This window comes from Dermochelys coriacea, chromosome 11 (genome assembly GCF_009764565.3).
Source record: "Dermochelys coriacea isolate rDerCor1 chromosome 11, rDerCor1.pri.v4, whole genome shotgun sequence".
Taxonomy (NCBI): Eukaryota; Metazoa; Chordata; order Testudines; family Dermochelyidae; genus Dermochelys; species Dermochelys coriacea.
This window is the reverse complement of record NC_050078.2, coordinates 51,542,643-51,548,790: the sequence shown is the minus strand read 5'-3', so window position 1 is coordinate 51,548,790 and position 6,148 is coordinate 51,542,643.

Genomic DNA, 6,148 nt, shown 5'->3' with positions numbered 1-6,148 from the left:
ATGGTATGGCCAGGATAGAATAGAGTTGCAATGTAAACACATACATATGAGTGTTTGAATTCTACAGTTATGTAACTCCACTTGCTGTAAGTGCTTCAGGGCAGAGATTATCTTTTTTGTGTGTTAGAACAGTGCCTTGCAAAATGAGACTGGAGCATCTAGGTGTTACCACAGTACAAAAAATAAATAGTACCATAATAATAGCTCAGCTGACATGAGAAAAAGCATCAAGCTCACTGTCTTATACATAACATAGTCCACATGAAGGATTGATTTTTATGAATTACTTATCAAGGAAAATGTTGTCAAATAAATATATCTAGTGTAGAGTGGCAGAATATTCATTTCAAAGGTTCATTTTTCACTTGATTAGAAATGTATGGTTAGTACAGCTGGCTGATAGATTATTTTGTGTGTGTATGTCCTGTAAAAGCATAAAAATCAGTATTTTCCAGAGCCACTTGAATGATAGAAAGAATTACATTGTGCATTTTATTTCCCAATTGAACTTTACCTTTTAAATGAAATTAGGCCCAGTCTTGAAACCATTGAAGTCAATGGGAGATTTGCCACTGACTCCGGTGACAGCAGGGCTGGACCTATCACATTATTGAGTACTTATCAATTAACAGTGTCTTTTATAATCAGACTGTATATTCAAAATAAATGAAGTTTAACCAGATAATGGGCAATACGTGGTTTTGATCAGAAGGTATATAAAGACTCTGAGTGAAAAATCCTGACCCAACTGACATCAATAGCAAAACTCTTATTGACTACAATGGGATCAGGATTTCACTCTATGTGATGATATGGTATAAAGCCTCTGTCGTCAGGAGGATGGGGGTGACTGCATTATTCACTATTATTATTTTGAGTAATTGGTAAGCAAAAATGTCTGAGCCATCTTCTTTAATGGACAAGGTAATATTTTTCCCCTTCACTAATGATAAATGCTTAGAGACAAGGTAGGTGAGGTAACATCATTTATTGGACCAAATTCTGTTGGTGAAAGAGACAAGCGTTTGACCTACACAGAGCTTAAGGGATTTGGCTTAAGCTTCAAAACAAAAGAATTGCCTTTGGACTGAGAGACCAAGCATGGAAACCTTTGCTCCAAAGGACAATTTCTGAGAAAGCTGTGAAAGATTCAAAAGAGAGGCTTAGAATGGAAGTTAGAATGTAACCTGAACTACAGCTTTCTCTCCAATAAAAGCTATAGCAAACTGTCTGGAAGCACATGGGCAGTCCCTCTTGCCTATAGAAATCATTGAGACCCTGCAGGTGCCCATCTGTTTGTATTCAATTGCAGGATTAGAACTTGTATTGAGAAACAACAACCAAATTTTTTAAAAAGTGGCTACTTTCAAGGTTCACAGAAAAGATGTAAAAAGTGAGAAATTTAAACCAGCCTTTTGTCCTAACTGTAATATGTTTGTCTTGTGCCCATGATGCATAAAAGATCAGTAAATCTTATTATTTCTCAAACTTCGCTACAAGCATGCCCCATTGTACTAACAAAAAGTGTATGAATAAGTAAAAAACACACATTTTCCCCATCACTCAGAAGAAAAACTGCTTACTCCTACAACTAGCAAGCCTTTATTCTCAACTGCAGCAAATTAAAATATATTCTGTGCTGCTGATCTGCCTGAGTTCTCTTGGTGGTTTTTGTAGAATGAATCTCTGCCATTTGACAAAAGTACAGTCTGCTTAATGCATTTGGAAACAATTATGAAGGGAAACTTGTTTCCTACATGAAATAATGAGAATCTTCCCTAAGTGGATTCAGATTGGAGCTGTGTTAAGACTGGCAGCTACAGATTTGTATGGATTTTTTTTTCCATTTTGGAGCTAAAGCGCTTTCACCCCACTGAGATTCAGTGGGAGTTGTGAAATCTGGAAAACTCATCTGAAACACCTAAATTATGCATGGTTTCCACCAAACCTATAAAATTGGGAGCCTCCCCCACTTCCTTCAGGATCATTTCTCCCACAGACCCAAGTTTCTGATTTTTCTTTGACTCTCCATCTCCCGTGCCCCATGACAGTGATTGACTAACCAAATTGAGCCCTGTGATTCCATATTCAGCTTGTAAAAACTACAAGCCATCACTTTAAAACTTAAGGAGTTTACTGTCCTGCTTGCAGGATAGGGGTTCTGTAAGGAAGCACACAATCCAGAGTCAATCTGCAGAAAGCCAGCAGAGTAAAGTGTAAAGAGTAAAGTATGTGTGTGTGTGGGGAGTGAGTTCTGACTCTCTGTTTTAGGGAGCAGCCTGCTTTGTCTCTCTCTCTGTTTTGGGGTTCATGTGTGTTATTCTGAATACTAAGAAATAAAGTAGTAGTATGGTGCAATCTCCAGTGGGAGTCTTTTATGTTTCCATCAAAATTCTCTGTGTGTATCCTGTGAACAGAACCCTTCTCTCATGCCATTCCTGCCCCAAATGCAGAAATATGATATGCAACAATGGGATCAATCACAGTGTTCGCACATCATTATGATTGGTTCACCTTATGCACAAAGCTCTCTGTGAGATTAGAGAATTTGCTTGAACAGACTCAGAATGGTGATAGCAAACCATCACATCAAGAATGAGAGACAGATTTTTAAAAAATCAAATATAAATTCAATGGTCAGTCGTACACATTTCCAAAGAAAAGCAATATCAGACTCCCATCTTCCTAAGCGTAGGGAGGAGAATTAAGGTAGTTTTGACTATTTTAACTCTGAATTTCTATAATTTCAAATATATGTGTGTACCAGTTTCTTTATCCCCACTTCTCCACCTACAACAACGCACTCACTTCTCATCCCCCTCTTAGTACAACTCCTGCTGCTTTCACCTCTTCCACCTTATCCCTGTATTGTTGTTTTAATTTTTTAGAGCGAGAGAGAGAGAAACTAATTTGAATCCCAGCATTTCCAGATGTTTCAACTGCCTAGAATTCATGCTGTATCACAAAGTCTGATATATTAAGAGATTATATAGGAAAAACATTGAAATTAACATAGATACATGAAACATTTCATATAAAATAGGACCACTTTTTCTGCGAAAACATCCCCATTTGTAAAACTAAACTCCACTTCTTTCTGAGGTTTTGAAATACTCAGCTAAATGTTTTTACCTCCTTCACTTCCTCCTCTTCCGCCCTGTTGCACGTCCTCCCCAATTCCAGCTGGGCCTGGAAGTGCATCAAAGGTGTCACTAGATTTGTTTTTTCTTGGGAGATTTCTAGCTCACGTTGGCAGACTCAAGAAGTTTGAATAAGCATCTGTACTTCTGAATGTTTATCTGAACCCAAATCCTAATTCAGAGCCTTTTAAGTGCTACCATTGCTAGGAAAAAAACCCTAAAAAAAACCCTTATAAGTGTCTGAAATTTGAGATCAAGGTTAATGAAACCATAACATAAGCTGGCTTCATTTCAAATGATTTTAATAAAACTAACATGTTTTGGTGAACAAGTTAGACTCTTTTGTTTGTAAATAACAAGCCTGTTTTCTCTGTTTCAGTGCAGTTCCTAATCCCTCTGGTAATGTATGGAAAATATTTATGAATGTTGGATGTAGATTTCTGTGCAACATTGTTCTGACAAGTATTGTATGAATCTGTTAGCTATATAACATCATCGGTTAAAAGATTTGTTCATTCTTAGAGTGTGTTTTTGGGTGTCTTTTTCTATGGAGCAGATAACACATCATTTGTCTTCTCAATAAACTATCACTGATGCAGGATGTGTGTTAATCTTCCTAGAAGATTTTTTTCTCATAAGCTCTATTTTTTAATTTTATATATTTTGTTTATTTTATTAATCTCTGTAATTTATTTATATAATTATTAATTATATAATTAATTATAAGTAATAAAATAAAACACAGACAGGTGAGCCTCAGTATTTTACATTTCTTTTATTCACAGGAATCGGTGTGTTTTATAGTTCTTTGGATTTAGAGAAAGTTACAAATCTTAAATGATATATTTCTGCCCTTAAGCTAAACCACACCATCAGATTTTAAGCAGAACTCCCCATTGATTTCAAGGAGTTGTGCTTTAAAACTAACAGCACACTATGGCCCCTTGTTTTTAAAATTCGGGAGGTGAATCTGAATCTTGCACATAGAGAAAATTAAATATAGTGTCATGCAGCATGACAACACTTAGAACAGACATACTTTGCTAAAAAATATCCCATGACATTTCTAGAATCAGATGAAACTGAGTTATTTACAATCAAACTCGAGGCCTGTTATACTCCCAGTAAAGTCAAAAGTAGTTTTGTCATAGAATTTATTGGGAGAGTGGGATCAGGCTCCCCTGGAAGTGTTCCAATTTTTCATATGCCATCAAAAACTATGAGGTTACTTTTCATCTGCCCTCATTCTGTTACATGTAACTAAGGTTGAGCAGCTTCCTCTGTTTGTAGCAAAATGTTCTCAGAGAGCACAAAACTGCAGAAATCTACTGCAGCAATGGGAGAAGAAAGTTACAATGTACAGTGCATCCATTCCAGGAGGAAAAGTGGTTTTAATAATGTGCATGGACATAACGGATGCTTCTCTGTGTCCAATGCCCCTGCTGTGATGGGAGCAGAGATACACATTGTACTTCCTTCTAGTCCTCAGAAAAAAACTTCAGAGAGAGCATCCATGCAGGACCCACTGCACCTAGGGGGAGTCTTGTAGTAGGGTTTCAATGAAGTCACATTGCCAGGGAGATGAGGGTGGTAGTGGGTGTCAGAGCCAGTGTGAGTCACTGGCCTTCCATGGAAATCCTGGAAATCCACCAGGGTTGGGAGTACACCCTCTAGCCTTTTCCACAGGGAGGAAAACCCAGCACTATGGTGGAAAAAGAATTTAGCATGGGTGGGGATAATTTGGCCTGATAATCTTAGGAAAAGCCATAAACCAATGCTAATGTTCCCCACCTCCCAGTCACTGTCTTTAAGCAGGGTTTAAAAATGGAAATGACAATCTTTGTCATTCAGCTAATGTTTGATGGCAAAAACTTCTCACCATATGTCAAAACTCTAGCCGGACAATAGTTTAATCCCACCCTTTACACTTACACAACAACAGGTCATTATCTTAGAAATGAATTCACTACCATGTTTTTTAAAATGGCACGAAGCAACATTTAAAACAAAAGCCTTGCCATTAAAAATGCCTTTATACTTAATGAAAAGTGAAGTGTTACTTATATTAAAAAAACAAACAAACAAACAAACAAAAAACCTCTTCCTGGAAGGTGCTGGGTCTGATACACTGGGGGATTAGGCCTCTCACCTTCCACTAATTTTGGTGGGTGTTGAGGGTACTCATTATCTTGAAGGACTAGGCCTAATGCAGGTGTTGAATGGTATGGTATTGGTACCCTTTTCATAAATGGGTAAACAAAACCATCTGGTACCACAGGTAGGAAGAAAAGGAGCCTACGAAACCCCTCACAATAACTTACTTCAAGGATTCTAACAGACAGAGGCTGTCGTGTATTTTGAATGTGCCCTAAAATTCTTATGAATTCCAATGGTTTTGAGCCATCTCCCATAGTTCCTAGAAAGGACAACATTCCACTACAGTCAATGGGAGTTTTCCTGCCTTAGTGTCATGCCCCATAGAGTATTCATTGTTTATACTAACCCTTTAAGATCCACCCATTGTTAATTATCAACAACATCACAATAAGCAGGCTCCAAAATCTTCTGATTTTACAGTACAAAGCTATTAAAATCTTAATGTTAGGGAACCTACCTGCTTGATTTGAAAAACTTTAAAACAAAACAAATCTCTTCATATCTTCCTGAACCTATGGACAAACATCCCATCAATGAGCTATGAAAACTAACTACTTCCCTCCTCTTTCACTTTACCTTATAACTGTGTTAATCTGGTTGGCTAGATCCTGTGCACAAAATATGTGTGCACTAGCTACTTACAAAGCCATTTGTGATCTAAAAATAGAAGTCATTAAGGAGGAAATGATGGCTGTTCTCACAATAGCTTTGGTAAAAATTTCTTGAGACAGCTGTCAAGTTCCACTTTCCCTGTCCTTTTTTTAAAAAATCATCTTCCTCACAGATACAATATTAATTCCACCAGCTTTTGGAGCAGACAAGTCCTGATGTTGGGGAAAGGTCTCAGCACA